The 17,074-nt window shown below is 41.4% G+C and overlaps 1 protein-coding gene across 4 annotated transcripts in view; it reads right to left on the bottom strand.

Annotated features, from left to right (window-relative positions):
* Nucleotides 1-17,074, bottom strand: part of dab1a (DAB adaptor protein 1a) — a 238,417-nt gene that overhangs the window by 200,655 nt on the left and 20,688 nt on the right. For 3 of the 4 annotated variants that reach the window (XM_067990302.1, XM_067990299.1, XM_067990305.1), the window contains exon 1: nucleotides 12,948-13,184. The exons of the other annotated variant lie outside the window; for it this stretch is intronic. The gene's annotated coding sequence lies outside the window, so the exon portion shown is untranslated. Of the gene's footprint in view, nucleotides 1-12,947; nucleotides 13,185-17,074 lie in introns of those variants that run through there. 4 annotated transcript variants of the gene reach the window in all.

The following is a 17,074-nucleotide window of genomic DNA, read 5'->3' as shown; positions in this document are numbered from 1 at the left end:
TTTATCTACTTTCAAAGATGCTAATCCCTTTAATACTTCCTCTCTCACTATGTTTATCCAATCCAATATTTCACACTCCTCCTCCTTAACTACAATCTCTATATCGTCCCCCTCTTTTGTGAAGACAGACACAAAGTATTCATTAAGAACCACACCCACATCTACCGCCTCCACACACAGGTTACATTTTTGGTCTCTAAGAGGCCCTACTCTTTCCTTAGTTATCCTCTTGCTCCTTATGTATTTATAAAACATTTTTAGGTTTTCCTTAATTTTACTTACTAGTACTTTTTTCATGCCCTCTCTTTGCTTTCCTAATTTCCTGTTTAACTTCACCCCTGCACTTTCTATATTCATCTAGGCTTTCTGCAGTATTGAGCTCTCAGTCTCTGACATAAGCTTCCCTTTTTTGCCTTATCTTACCCTGTATGCTCCTTGTTATCCAGGGGGCTCTAGATTTGGCAGCCCCACCCTTTTTCTTTGTGGGAACATGTTTACTCTGCACCCCTTGAATCTTCCCCTTGAATGCCTCCCACTGCTCTGACACTGATTTACCTTCAAGTAGCTGTTTCCAGTCCACCTTTGCTAAATCACTTCTCAGCTTAGTAAAATCGGCCTTTCCCCTATTTAGAACTTTTACTCCTGTTCTATCTTTTTCCTTTTCCATAACTATGCTAAATCTAACTGAATTATGATCACTACCACCAAAATGCTCTCCCACTGATACTCCTTCCACCTGCCCAGCTTCATTCCCTAAAACTAGATCCAGAACTGACCCCCTCTTGTTGGGCTTGCTACGTACTGGCTAAAAAAGTTTAAAAAAAAGAAGCAAATGATGGGAAATTATCCAACGTGATGGCAGACTGTTAGCCCGAGGCAGCTGGTTCATATGCTCACCTAATTTGAATAACCAAACATAAACTGAAGGAGTCAGCAAGATACCTGTAGGCTAAAACATAACAAATCCAAATATAATAGCAAATTTAGTCTGATTCATGATTGTTAACACCAGGCTCATTAAATCCTGTTAGAACCGGTGTCAGTGATCAAAGCCCATAGCAATATATTTGCATTATTCGGACAAGGTCATACACCTTTTGTGTATTGTGGTGTTGCACTCAATGCCTGTGAGCCTTCAGCACATTATGAGATGGTTGATTTTCCAGAGTTGGGACAATTTGGATCATGTGAACATAGCAGCAAATGTACAGGCCTCAAAATGAATTGGCAGAATGATAGCTAATGTAAAGTGTTTGATTAATCAAGATAAATTTTAAAAATCAAGTTCCAATGTTAACTAGTTTCAATTTCAATTCAACAACAACTTGTATTTATACGGCGCGTTTAACATAGTAAAATGTCCCAAGGCGCTTCACAGGAGCGTAATCAGACAAAAACTGACACTGAGCCAAAAAAAGAGACATTAGATTAAGTGACCAAAAGCTTGGTCAAAGAGATAGGTTTTAAAGAGCATCTTAAAAGGAGAGAGACATGGACAGGTAGAGTCATTTAGAGAGGGAATTCCAGAGCTTAGGGACTAGATAACTGATGGCACAGCCGCCAATGGTGGGATGAAAGAAGCAGGGAATGCAAAAGAGGCCAGAGTTGAAGGAATGTAGAGTTCTCGGAGGGTTTTAGGGCTGGAGGAGATTACAGAAATAGGGAGGGTCTAGGCCATGGAGGGATTTGAACATGAGGATGAGAATTTTAAAATCGAGGCGTTTGGGGATCGGGAGCCAATGTAGGTCAGCAAGCACAGGGGCGATAGGTGAATGGGACTTTGTGCGAGTCAGGATACAGGCAGCCGAATTTTGGATGAGCTTACGTGGAAGTAGGCACTCTTGGTGATGGAGAGGATATGGGGTCAGACACTCAGCTCAGGGTCAAATATGATGGCGAGGTTGCAAATGGTCTGGTTCAGCCTCAGTGGCCAGGGAGGGGGATGGAATCGATAGTTAGGGAACAGAGTTTGTGGGGGGGACAAAACACAATTGGCTTTGATCTTTCCAATGTTAATTCTCATCAAAGTATCATAGAAGGATACAGCACAGAAGGAGGTCATTCAGCCCATCGTGCCTGTGGCGGCTCTTTAATAGAGCTATCCAATTAGTCCCACTCCCCTGCTCTTTCCCCATAGCCCTATAAATTTTTTCCCTTCAAGTATTTATTATATTCCCTTTTGAAAGTTATTATTGAATCTGCTACCACTATCCTTTCAGGCAGTGCATTCCAGATCATATCTCGCTGTGTAAAAAAAAACTTACTCATGTCACCTCTGATTCTTTTGCCAATCATCTTAAATCTGTGTCCTATGGTTATCGACCTTCCTGCCACTGGAAACAATTTCTCCTTATTTACCCTGTCAAAATCCTTCATGATTTTGAACAACTCAAACAAATCTCCTCTTAAACTTCTCTGTTCTAAGGAAAACAACCCCAGCTTCTCCAGTCTCTCCACATAACTGAAGTCCCTCATCCCCGGTACCATTCTAGTAAATCTCTTCTGCACCCTCTCTAAGACCTTGACATCTTTCCTAAAGTGTGGTGCTCAGAATTGAACACAATACTCGAGCTGAGGAATAATCAGTGTTTACAAAGGTTTAGCATAACTTCCCTGCTTTTGAACTCTATGCCTTCATCAATAAAGCCCAGGATCCCATATGATTTTTTTAAAAAACAGCCTTCTCAACTTGTCCTGCCACCTTCAAAGATTTGTGTATGTACATTCTCAGGTCTCTCTGCCCCTTTTAAAATTGTACCATTTAGTTTACATTGCCTCTCCTCATTCTTCCTACTGAAATGTATCACTTCACACTTCTCTGCATTAAATTTCTTCTGCACGTGCCTGTCCATTTCACCAGTCTGTCTCTGTCCTCCTGAAGTCTATTATTATCCTCCACATTGTTTACCACATTTCCGAGTTTCATGTCATTTGCAAACTATGAAATTATACTCTCTATACCCAAGTCCAGGTCATTAATATATATCAAAAAGATCAGTGGTCCTAATACTGACCCCTGGGGAACACCACTGTATACTTCCCTCCAGTCTGAAAAACAACCGTTCACCACTACTCTCTGCTTTCTGTCCCTTAGCCAATTTTTAATCCACACTGCCTCTGTCCCTTTAATGCCATGGGCTTTAATTTTGCTTACAAATCTATTATGTGGTACTTTATCAAATGCCTTTTGAAAGTCCATATACACAACATCACCCACACTACCCTCATCAACCCGCTTCCTTACTCAATCAAGTTAGTCAAACACGATTTTCCTTTAACAAATCCGTGCTGACTTTCATTTATCAGCCCATACTTTTCCAAGTGCCAATTAATTTTATCCCTGATAATTGTCTCTAAAAGTTTCCACACCACCGACGTTAGGCTGATTGGCCTGTAATTGCCAGGTTTATCCCTCTCTCCTTTTTTGAAACGGATGTAACATTTGCAATCCTCCAGTCCCTTGGCACCACTGCCATATCTAAGGAGGATTGGAAGATTGTGGCCAGACCCTCCGCAATTTCTACCCTTACTTCCCTCAGTAACCTAAGATACGTCCCATTTGGACTGGGGAGGGTTTAAACTAATTTAGTGAGAGGATGGGCAGCAGGATGAAACATTAGAGATAGGAGAAACAAGGTGCACAGAGGACTGGGAGAGACAAATAGCACTAGAGTAAAGAATAGTTCAGAAATAGAGGGATCAAACATGGGGCAAATGTGAGGCAATCTAAGATGAGTTTGTTGTGCATGTGTGTAAATGCACCTAGCGTGGTAAATAAGGCTGGTGAGCTGCAGGCACAAGTGGTCACATCGGACTATAATATAGTGGCAATAACAGAGACCTGGCTCAAAGAAGGGGAGAATTGGGTACTTAATATTCCTGGCTTCAAGGTATTCAGGAAAGATAGGGAAGGAAGGAAAGAAAGGGTGGCAGGGGTGGGGGTGGTTGGTGTTGGCAGTATTGTTCAAAGAAACTATTAAAGCACTGGAAACAGATGATGTAGTTGAAGGGTCAAGGACAAAATCTATTTGGTTAGAATTAAGGAACAACAGAGGAGCCATTACGCTACTGGGTGTATACTACAGGCCACCAAAAAGTGGGAAGGAGATAGAGGAGCAAATTTGCAGGCAAATTACAGAAAGATGCAAGGACTATAGATAATGGGGGACTTCAATTATCTCAACATAGATTGGGATAGTAACAGTGTTTAGGGCAAAGAGGGGGAGGAGTCCCTTAAATGTAAACAAGAGAACTTTCTTGATCAATGTGCTTCCAGCCCAATGAGGAAGGGAACAATGCTGGATCTAGTTCTGGGGAATGAAGTGGGGAAGTGGAGCATTTGGGGAACAGTGATCATAATTTTAGATTTAGAATAGTTATGGATAAGGACAAGGAACAATTAAGCATAAAAATACTTAACTGGAGAAGGGTTAACTTCAGTAAGTTAAAAAGGGATCTTGTCCTGGTAGACTGGAATCAAAAATTGGTAGGCAAAACAGTAATTGAACAATGGGAGGCCTTCAAGGTGGAGAGGGTTCAGGTACAGAGTAGACACATTCCCACAAGGGGCATCCAAAGCTAAAGCTCCCTGGATGACTAAAGCTATAAAGATTAAAATGAAACACATAAAGGAGGCTTATGACAAATGTAAGTTTCATAATACAGTGGAGAACTAAACTAGATACAGAAAGTACAGAGGAAATCTAAAAAAGGGAATAAGAAGGACAAAGAGAGAGTATGCGTATAGATTAGCAGCTAACATTAAAAAGAGCCTAAAAGTCTTTTATAAACATATAAATAGTAAAAGAGTAGTCAAAGGAAGGGTGGGACCGATTAGGGACAAAAAAGGAGATCTTCTTGTGGAGGTAAAGGGTATGGACTAGGTACTAAATTAATTCTTTGCATCGGTCTTCACTAGAGAAGAGGATGCTGCCAATGTACCAGTAAAGGAGGAGGTAGTAGTGATTTTAATAGGATAAAAAATAGATAAAGAGGAGGTACTTAAAAGGTTGGCAATACTCAAAGTAGGTTAAAGTTTAAAATATTTTGTCATATAATAAGGATATAGAGCAAATTTGCAGGGAAATTACAGAGAGGTGCAAAAGCTATAGAGTAGTGATAACTGGGGACTTCAACTATCCTAATATAGACTGGGATAACAATAATAATATAAGGGGCAAAGAGGGGGAGGAATTTTTGAAAAGTGTTCAAGATAAGTTTCTTAACCAGAACATGTCTGCCCAATGAGGAAGGAGGCATTGCTGGACATGGTTCTAGGGAATGAGGCGGGCCATGTGGATCAAGTGTCAGTGGGGGAACATTTAGGGGCCAGCAATCATAGTATCATAAGGTTTAGAATAGCTATGGAAAAGGAAAGGGGCAACTCTAAAGTAAAAATACTCAATTGGAGGAGGGCCAATTTCAATGAGATGAGAACAGATCTGACCTGGGTAAATTGGAATCAAAGATTGGCAGGCAAAACTGTAATTGAACAGTGGGTGGCCTTTAAAGAGGAGATGGTTCAGGTACAGTCTAGGCACATTCCCATGAGGGAGAAAGGTAGGACAACTAAAGCCAGAGCTCCCTGGATGACAAAAGAGATAGTGAGTAAGATGAAATGGGAAAAAAGGGGCGTATGACAGATGTCAGGTTGATAACACAAGTGAGAACCATCAGAATATAGAAAGTTCAGAGAGGAAGTGAAAAAGGAAATTAGAGGGGCAAAGAAAGAGTATGAGAATAGACTGGCGGCAAATGTAAAAGGGAATCCAAAAGTCTTCTACTGGCATGTAAACAGCAAACAGATGGTAAGAGGAGGGGTGGAGTCGATTAGGGACCATAAAAGAGATCTACTCATGGAGGCAGAGGGGATGGCCAAGATACTAAATGAGTACTTTGCATCTGTCTTTACCAAGGAAGAAGATGCTGCCAGAGTCTCAGTAAAGGAAGATATAATTGAGATACTGAGTGGGCTAAAAATTGATTGAAGAAAAGGTACTTGAAAGGGTAGCTGTACTTAAAGTAGATAAGTCACCCGGTCTGGATGGGAGGTATCCTAGGTTGCTGAGGGAAGTATGGGTGGAAATTGTGGAGGTACTGGCCATAATCTTCCAAACATCCTTAGATTCAGTGCTGGTGCCAGAGGACTGGAGAATTGTAAATGTTACATCCTTGTTCAAAAAAGGTTGTAAGGATAATCCCAGCAACTATAGGCCAGTCAGTTTAACCTCTGTGGTGGGGAAACATTTAGAAACGATAATCCGGGACAGAATTAACAGTCACTTGGACAAGCGTGGATTGATTAGGGAAAGCCAGCACAGATTTGTTAAAGGCAAATAGTGTTTAACTAACCCGATGGAGTTTTTTGAAGAGGTGACAGAGAGGGTAGATGAGGGCAATGCAGTTGATGTGGTGTCTCTGGACTTCCAAAAGGCGTTTGATAAAGTGCTGCATGGTAGGCTTATCATTAAGATTGCAGCCCATGGAATAAAGGGGGCAGTAGCAACATGGATACAGATTGGCTAAGGGACAGGAAACAGAGAGTAGTGAACGGTTGTTTCTCGGATTGGAGGGAGATGTACCGTAGTGTTCCTCAGGGGTCGGTACTAGGACCACTGCTTTTCTTGATATATATTAATGACTTGGACTTGGGTGTACGGGGCACAATTTCAAAATTTGCAGATGACACAGAACTTGGAAGGGTAGTAAACAGTGAGGAGGATAGTGATAGACTTCAAGAGGACATAGACAGGTTGGTGGCATGGGTGGACATGTGGCAGATGAAATTTAACGCAGAAAAATGCAAAGTGATACATTTCAGTAGGAAGAACAAGGAGAGGCAATATAAACTAGAGGGCACAACTCTCAAAGGGGTACAGGAACAGAGAGATCTGCGGGTATATGTGCACAAATCTTTGAAGGAGGCAGGGCAGGCTGAGAAAGAGGTTAAAAAAGCATACGGGATCCTGGGCTTTATAAATAGAGGCATAGTGTACAAAAGTATGGAAGTCATGATGAACCTTTATAAAACACTGGTTCGGCCACAGCTGGAGTATTGTGTCCAGTTCTGGGCACCGCACTTCAGGAAAGATTTGAAGGCCTTAGAAAGGGTGCAGAAGAGATTTACTAGAATGATTCCAGGGATGAGGGGTTTTAGTTACATGATAGACTGGAGAAGCTGGGGTTGTTCTCTTTGGAACAGAGACGGTTGCGAGGAGATTTGATAGAGGTATTCAAAATCATGAGGGGTCTAGACAGAGTAGATAGAGAGAAACTGTTCCCATTGGCAGAAGGGTCAAGAACTAGAGGACATAGATTTAAGGTGATTGGGAAAAGAAACAAAGGTGACATGAGGAAAAACTTTTTTACACAGCAAGAGGTTAGGTTCTGGAATGCACTGCCTGAGGGTGTGGTGGAGGCAAATTCAATGATGGCCTTCAAAAGGGAACTGGACAAGTACTTGAAAGGAAAAAATCTGCAAGGCTATGGGATAGGGAGGGGGAGTGGGACCAGCTGGATTGCTCTTGCATAGAGCAGGTGCGGACTCAATGGGCTGAATAGCCTCCTTCCGTGCTGTAACCTTCCTATGATTCTATAAACTCATATTTTTTACTCTACTATCATTATCAAGACATTCAACCATAAGAGGTAATGTGGATATTTTACTTCGAGCAGCCACAGATGTAGATTAACAGAGTTAACCTAAATTTCTACTCCCCACTCCCCCACACCCTCCTACTTCCAAAAAAGACATATTATTACAGCCCGTAGATGGATGTCGTGATGTGGGTAGATTATTATTTCTTTGGGAAGAAAGTAGTTCAGCGCAACTAGGGGGTAAGATTTTCTCTGGTCAAAAAGTACTAGCAATATCATAAATATAGCAAGAAGGTATTCTATATTTCTTATTTCTATCAAAATTGTTGTAAAGGAACATGTTAATGATTTCTTTAGTAATTGTGATCAGAGGAAATCTTCCCACTATATTTAGAATGTCTCTAACTCATAGAAGAAATCATTCACCCACATGTCATTTTGCATCATCTTTTCTGATGCAAATGGCATTAACACAATGCAGGCGATCCCATTTGTGTTATATCGTTGTATTGCTTTATGGTGATATGCTTCCTTTTACTAAATGCTCCAACCTTAAATGAGCTTATGATCCTCTGAACCTTGCTCTCTCATTGCCCCCAATCTAAATCTAATCCATATCTAAATATTCCATTCCATGCACTGTTGCTCCTCTCTGTACCCTTATTGAATTGAAATCAAGGGGTCGATTTAACTGTTCCCGCCCGGAACTTCATACAAATATGTGAACAAGTTCAGGAGAAGATCAGCTGGCCCATCAAGTCTGACCTGTCTCAAATGGTGTGACCTGCTCATGCCATTAAATCCATCCCAACACCTGCCCCACTCCTCACTGACCCCTCCACAGCCATGCAATCTCCTGGGAGAGGCAAAAGAAGAGAGGAAAAAACAGACCAATTTAAGAAAAAACTTTTAAGAAGTTCCTTTTTGACCCCCATAGGTAATTAAATAAGCTCCAGGACTGGTACCATAATCCCAGTTAACCCATCTACATTCTATAACTCAAGATGTCTTCCACTCGCAGGATCTCATTCAGCTCTCTTTTGAACCTTTGCAGTAAATCTGCACTCATCACATATCATGGCAACCTATTCCAGGGGTCGATGACTCCCTGTGAAAAGAAGAACTTCCTGAGATCTAAAGTAACTACACTTTTGTAACAAGTTCTGATGTCCAAAAGTTCTCTCATGCCTATCTAGCTCAAGTGACCTGTTCACCTGGACTTTTATCAGTCTCCCCTTTCTTGTGTCATTTAAAGGCTTTTAAAAGCCAAGCTTTACTTCTTGATTTATCTCTTATTCTTTCATAATCTTCTTAACTATTGTGGATTTCTGCAATGTGAGCCATGGTCCTTCATCTAGGTTTCTCAATAAAACAAAAAGCACATGGTAATTAATGCATAGATTTGTATTAATTTTGCCAGCTCCAGTTCACTCCAAAAATAAATCCTCAACTATTTTATTGCATTTTTTTTGCTCAAATCCACATTAATGACAATGCCTGGAATACTCACCACCTATCTACTAATACACATTTTTGAGGCCAGTCATCAAGGTTGCCTGAATGAAGCCAATTTCTCACAAGAACAATTGGACTTTTCAAGCAAAAATCACGCTCTTCAGTTAAGGATCACTAAAGGGGTGTGTGTAAATACAGTTAAAGTATTTAACTTTAAGGAAGGATCCAGAGCCATAGAAATTCAGCGCCAAGGTTCCTACATTTCTACTGATAACGCTCTGCATGAAGTTGATAGAGGCTTGGGGTCTTCTTGCAGAATGTCACACAGCTGGCTTTCTTTGTGAAGCATAGCCTACTGATGCATATCCGCTCCAAAAGGTGTCAGTACACTCTCTCGGCGGGGGATGGAGGGGAGGGCGGTAATAGCATGTTGACTGCTGTCTTCTTCCATGATGCCTCACTCTCATGCCCTCTTGCCTCTGCTGCTCCTCTTCCTGCTCCATTATAATGCAGAAGAGAGTTATTCACATTGGGAAGGCCATTCTAGCTGCACAGTCCTTCTGAATGCAATTTCTGAGAAATCTCTGGTGCAGTGAGACTGGCAGATCTCAGTAAGAAAATGTCAATAAAACATCATGAGAAAACTTTCAAGAAAACTCCAGAAATATAGCAAAAAAATTTGGGGTCTCCACAATAAATGCTAAAATTCCTCCGTTAACTGTAATCAGGTGATGGGGCCGTGCTGCACCTAAATATATGGGCGAAAATCTATGCCAGGGCATTAGTGTGGTAAAATCAGGAAACTCGGCAGCTGCTTTTTTGCATGGAGCGATGTAACAAAGCAGCAGAGGGTTTCGGCAGGCGCATTGCGGAAGCAGCGAAAAAGATCAAGGAAACTCATGTATAGCGATGTTTCAGCTTAAAAGCAATGTAAATCAGTTACACGTGAATTTCCTCACTAAAAATCAGCACTACACCTTGGTTACACCAAAAAAATGCAAGGAAATTCCAGACCATTATGTTTTTCCAGACTTAACACGGATTCAGATTTGAATCACCTTAATTTTTTTAGAAGTTTCAATCAAAAGTTTGATAAATTATCTGAAAGTGCTGTCTTCTACCAATGCTGTATTCTTATTTTCCACAATAGCCTTCTTTACAACCTAAAAGATCGATGAATTATGTTAAATGGGAAGTTTAAAACCATAGATAAGATTGCCCACAATTTGGCACTAAACTGGCAATCTCACTGAGGCAGCTCATAAGGATTGGTGGTGTCAGAATTGAAAAGGTTCACACTAATGGAGCAGGGGGTACTCTTCTGAGGATGGGGATGAGATGCATTGTTGGGAGTACACAGTACTGCATACTGACATGGGAGTACTCTGTATCCAACCCCATAAATGATCTAGATGTGGAGATGCCGGTGATGGACTGGGGTTGACAATTGTAAACAATTTTACAACACCAAGTTATAGTCCAGCAATTTTATTTTAAATTCACAAGCTTTCGGAGATTTTCTCCTTCCTCATTTGCCTGAGGAAGGAGAAAATCTCCGAAAGCTTGTGAATTTAAAATAAAATTGCTGGACTATAACTTGGTGTTGTAAAATTGTTTACAATAAATGATCTAATAATACATGATGCTGACAGTAAGTGTCCAAAATGGAAAATGTTTCATTCCCAGCACAAGCATTCGTCACCTTAACAAAAATAATACAAAAATAAATTAAAAGAAATGTCAATTCCTCCTCTCAGGGTTGGGTTTGACGCGATACATAGAGATGAAAGGCCGATGTTTTCATATGTTACATCACCCAGTCTCTCTGTTGTGTTCATTTTATTGGGATTTAGTCTGTGCAGGAAGTTTCTCGACATACATCATGAGACGCATTGTGTGAAAAAGCGATAAGAAGGATGCACTGACAAGCAATATCAAAAATAATGCAAAGTAACTGAGCTACAAATAAAAAGAAGACAGTTTCAAGCAATGTGAAGCTTCCACTTACTCCTCTCCACCCACTGAGCTATCAATGGAACTCTAGGAGTCAACGTCAAAGCATCTGGTGAATCTGAATCATTCGAATTTGGCCCAACTCTGTTCATTGAATGCACCTGTTTCTTTGATTACAATTAATCCATGCCCATTCAACAAGTTACTTTAAGAGTTTCCATCCATTCTAATCATGTGTAGTGCCATTTGTAAATCGCTCTGAAGGCTTGCCTCCATGTTTGGTGTGGAGCAGTGGTAATGATTCATATCAAAATCAAAATTCTCTACCATTTCCCTGTATAATTTTCTCTACATAAACAAGCATATGGAACACACCAGGAGAAAAGTAATTTCAGTTTTCATACTTTGTTTATATTAATGTGCATATAGTAAAACATGTAATACATGATTGTCATATTTATAACTTCCTGTTTGCTCTCACTTTACTTTTTTGTTTTCTCCATATTTCTTATTACTACGTCTTTCTTTTTTTTTGCTTAGCTTTTTCTTCTTTCTTTTTCCTGAATAACCAAAAACCAGATTTGAAGGAATTCAAATCAATACAACAAAAATATATTCTAGGTGAGGGGTCAAGGCTTAAGGACATTACCAAAGTTGACAAAAGTAGGAAAGAAGACAAGATAAATCAACAAATAGCCAGCCATTTAAATTAAGGAAGCAGGGAGTGAGGTTGGAAATGCAGATGTTTCATTTTTCCATAGAGGGTGATAGACCCATGGAATGGCAGTCCTTCAACAGTTAGATGCATTGCTGGAAAAATGAGATCACAGCAGTAGATAGAGAAAAAAATTGCAATAACCAATGTGTTTGGGCTTGTTGAGGTTTGCTTGGTTGTCTTTAAGAAGTCAGTGAGGAATTTTTGACAGAGGTTCGTGAATTGGTTGTGGGTCTTGTTTTTTGCCTCTCCCAGCCAGGGAAGAAGCAAGATTGCAGATATGGGGATGAGATTGCATTGCATTGCATAACAAAACATAACCTAAAACACAACATGAATCATAACATGAAGTAATCCAGACTAATGGGATATACATATTCTGTGAAATATATATGAAATATCGGGCCCTATAAGTCTGCAGACAGAATATGTATAGATAGAATAAGTTGGGCAGTCCAGTTCCTTTTGTGGCATAAAATTGTCCCTAATTTGGCACTAATCAGACTAAATTGGCAACCTCACAGAGAAGCCAAAGGATGGCTGGAATGGGAAGTAGAAAAGTGTCACACTGGTGCAGTAGTGTGCTTTTTTGAAATTAGCATTGAGGTGCCTTGTTGGAGTAGACAAGAGAGTTTTCTTCTGTATCAAACCATGCTATATGAGACTTGGAAGTGCCTGATGCAGACACTGGCTGTCCAAAACAGAAAGTGTTCCATTAGCAGGCACTAATATCCTTGATAGCACAACATTTGTTAAAAAAAACTCAATATAGTGATTAGTATATTTAAATCAATCAAGAAATCTATGCTAGGAGGTTTTCCTATAACACAAATAAGTACAGTTCTGCATTGAAATAATGTCATTTTTTCAAAACCAAATATGGAATCACTTGTTATCCCTGTCCTTCAGTGCAATATACCTCACTAAAATCAATAGCATATTTGTACATAAAGACAGGACTTCAGGAGTGGTTTGCTTGAACAGATCATATAAAACAGGAAATAATCTGATATACCATAAATCCTGGTTGAATTTGCTACAGGCAAAACACTGACTAGAGCAGTACAGAATGAAACTGATCTTTACCAGCCCTTGAATCACAAACAAAATCTATCTTTCTCTGCGAGCTGCACAGACCAACAGTTTGAACAGTTAATGGGATTAAATTTATTTGTACTTGGAAGCTTTTCTGCAGCAAATGTTCCCGTTGAAAAGGACACATACTTACATCACCCATGATGCAACAATGGCAGCAAACAGGCATGTTCTATATTGTATTCTTCATCCATTCACAACAGTGTCACACCCGGAGCTCTCTGATCCCTGAAAGAACCATTTCCAGGCTTTTTAAAGAATGAGGCACCCAGTCCATCCATCACACACTGTCAGCTAATGATAGATTCACGTAAAAGAGCTACCAAAAACAATGAAAAGCAGGAAGCATGAAAATGAGTGAAGCAACACTGTCAATAGTCTTATCTGAAGGACTGCGAGACTGTGATTGGAATTCTGAATCAAGGTTCCCACAATACGTCATTTTATGAGAGCTCTCTACATGTACGGTGTCTTGGCTAGGACTACTATCGGGGCCGGGTCCAACAGCCTTGTTTCTACAGTCTTACTTTATTACTGCACTGATTAATGCACAGCAGTAGTCATAAAATAATTTGTGTTCAAGTAAAGAAATTGCTTAGCTTATAGCTTATCACTTGGGGTGCTATATGTCAGTTAAAATGTAATCATTGCCCAGTAGTGGAGGGTCACAACAGCAGGTTCTGGCGAGATCGATGAATCTGGCAGTAAAGCATTTCCAATCAGCACATACTGTCGTTTAACACCAGAATTATACCATCAGTGAAGGAATAAGCAGCATCAATCCCACCCTGACATTTCACCTCACATGCTTACTAATGAAATTAGTTTTATTCAGCTATCCTTCACGCACCAATGGCTGGATGACCTTAGAACTGCTGTTTTGGAGGAATACAAGAACGGCAAAGTAATGGCTTGTTTAGTTAAGTAACTGCTTTGAACCAGTGCTGAGTCATAGGACTCGATTTTGAGGGCCTCTGCGTGGCAGGAACGGGTGGTAGCACCTTAAAAATCGCAGTGAAGCACCTACCAACCCATTTCCACTCCTGATCTGCCTACCAGCATTTTCGTTGGGGCATCGACATGGGTGGCCCAGTCACCCATCTGTTTCAGGCGTGAGCTTGTAGTATGCTAATGGGGGTCCTAGAATCTACAAAGGATGCAATTTTGTGGTACCAATGGGCAGAGCGTGCACCACGCACATTGGTCCCACATAAATCTTCCGCTTCTCTGCCGGCCCATCCCCCCTCCCCACCTTCCCCCTCATGATTGCCTCCTCCACCTTTAAACATGTTAATTCTGGCTCAGTTCCATGGAGGAGATGCCGGAAATTCTGCTTCCCTTCTTCCCCCCACCCCCGACACTGCCTGGAAAGTTACCTGTAAGCGCTAGAATAGTGCTCAAAGCTTGCTAGTAGTGAACAAGTGAGGCCCGGCCCTAAGACTGGCTCAGGCTGCTCGGCAGGGACTTCAAGTGGGCATCGCAAGCAGTCCTCCTCACGTCCATCTGAAGTCCACCTAAAGTTAGAATGTTTTAGGCTGTATATTTTGTGACGATTTGAGCTTGAGTAGATACCAAGGAGTAAAAAAAGAACTTCAAGGAGTAAAAGATATTGCACAGCAACGTTTTAGTGTTTAGTTCACATTGAGCGTAGACAGTGAACATGGGTAGGCAATTTGGCTGTTACCATCATCAAAGCCAGACACATGTACATTTGAGCAGGGGTCACTAGTCAGTGATCAGGAGTAGGAGCTCTGGCCAGTTTTCCCTAGCACAGGGGTGCAGAAGTCAGTTATAACACTCCTGTACTTTGCTAAACAGGTGATGTGGAAATGATGATTGAAATGCAATTCTGTACTGCAGGATACTTCACTCATTTTCATGCTTCCTGCTTTTCATTGTTTTTGGTAGCTCTTTGACGTGAATCTTTTTTTTTATTCGTTCACGGGATGTGGGCGTCGCTGGCGAGGCCAGCATTTATTGCCCATCCCTAATTGCCCTCGAGAAGGTGGTGGTGAGCCACCTTCTTGAACCGCTGCAGTCCGTGTGGTGACGGTTCTCCCACAGTGCTGTTAGGAAGGGAGTTCCAGGATTTTGACCCAGCGACAATGAAGGAACGGCGATATATTTCCAAGTCGGGATGGTGTGTGACTTGGAGGGGAACGTGCAGGTGGTGTTGTTCCCATGCGCCTGCTGCTCTTGTCCTTCTAGGTGGTAGAGGTCGCGGGTTTGGGAGGTGCTGTCGAAGAAGCCTTGGCGAGTTGCTGCAGTGCATCCTGTGGATGGTACACACTGCAGCCACAGTGCGCCGGTGGTGAAGGGAGTGAATGTTTAGGGTGGTGGATGGGGTGCCAATCAAGCGGGCTGCTTTATCTTGGATGGTGTCGAGCTTCTTAAGTGTTGTTGGAGCTGCATTCATCCAGGCAAGTGGAGAGTATTCCATCACACTCCTGACTTGTGCCTTGTAGATGGTGGAAAGGCTTTGGGGAGTCAGGAGGTGAGTCACTCGCCGCAGAATACCCAGCCTCTGACCTGCTCTCGTAGCCACAGTATTTATATGGCTGGTCCAGTTAAGTTTCTGGTCAATGGTGACCCCCAGGATGTTGATGGTGGGGGATTCGGCGATGGTAATGCCGTTGAATGTCAAGGGGAGGTGGTTAGACTCTCTCTTGTTGGAGATGGTCATTGCCTGGCACTTATCTGGCGCGAATGTTACTTGCCACTTATGAGCCCAAGCCTGGATGTTGTCCAGGTCTTGCTGCATGCAGGCTCGGACTGCTTCATTATCTGAGGGGTTGCGAATGGAACTGAACACTGTGCAGTCATCAGCGAACATCCCCATTTCTGACCTTATGATGGAGGGAAGGTCATTGATGAAGCAGCTGAAGATGGTTGGGCCTAGGACACTGCCCTGACAGTGTGTGATGGATAGACTGGGTGCCTCATTCTTTAAAAAGCCTGGAAATGGTTCTTTCAGGGATCAGAGAGCTCCGGGTGTGACACTGTTGTGAATGGATGAAGAATACAATATAGAACATGCCTGTTTGCTGCCATTGTTGCATCATGGGTGATGTAAGTATGTGTCCTTTTCAACGGGAACATTTGCTGCAGAAAAGCTTCCAAGCACAAATAAATTTAATCCCATTAACTGTTCAAACTGTGCAGCTCGCAGAGAAAGATAAAGCAGCAATGCTATCTTTTAATTGAGTAGTTATAAAGTTCTGCTTGTGGACTAAAAGATTTTTTAAAGACTTCTGGATTTTCAGATGACTTATTTGGAAAATTTCTTGTAAATTGATCTACCCAACTCAGATATTCACATGGTAGTTTAAACAGATGCCACAATACTGGAGATTATTTCTTCATCAAGTGTCATCACCTAATTGTGGTGAAGTTCCCACAATTGTTCACTAGTCAGCTCAGCACCAGGCCAGGAAAATCCTAAGTTTGGTACTACGCTAAATTGGTTGATCTCTGCTGGGATAGTGATCAGGATGTTGTAACTAGCCTTTGCTGGGAAATTTAAAAAAGTGAAACGATTGCCAAGGTTTCTATTTATATATCTTCAGTTGTGTGTGCTTCTACAAGTCCACTGTCATTTTAGTGAAAGGCGAGGGATGGGACCACAAACGCCCACGGTACTTAAAGGGCATAATCAAGACAAAACTAAAAACAAAATTGACAACGGTAAGGAACTGTTAAAAGTGCCGTTTGGGATCTATGTACCGCAGATATAAAGGCCTCTCTGTTATAGTTGTTGTCTCTTCAGCTCAAAGTAAGTCATGATATTGGCATATTTCTGTTGCACTACCACTAAAGTTGGCATAGTTGTCCTTTCAGGTTAAAGCATGTGTAGTATTTAAAAATCAATCGGTGTGAATGTAAAATGGATTTCTCCAGGCGTTTCCCTCTTTTAAGACACGGAAATCCTGCTTTGTTGGTAATGAAAGTGGATGAAAACTGAATCTGCTTATTAGCTATATTCCATATTCAGTTAGTGTCATATACCATCAAGTCTATTTTGTAGTAATGGGCAATAATTCTGTCCCACATTGCTCCTGTGGGAGGAGAAAGATGGTACATATTTGCAGCCATCATAATATTTCTTTGATGGAATCTCCCAGGGCTCCTTGTTGAGGTGTTCTACCAGAGTGGTGCCTCAGCTGCTAGGCTGTCTTTTCATCAGGCATAACTTGTAATGTCTAATGAGCCACCTTCAACAAAAGGTAACTGCATAAACAGTTAGGGGAACATATCAACCCT

This window comes from Heptranchias perlo, chromosome 9 (genome assembly GCF_035084215.1).
Source record: "Heptranchias perlo isolate sHepPer1 chromosome 9, sHepPer1.hap1, whole genome shotgun sequence".
Taxonomy (NCBI): domain Eukaryota; kingdom Metazoa; phylum Chordata; class Chondrichthyes; order Hexanchiformes; family Hexanchidae; genus Heptranchias; species Heptranchias perlo.
Note: the sequence above shows the minus strand (reverse complement) of the source record. Positions and strands in the feature narration are given on the sequence as shown.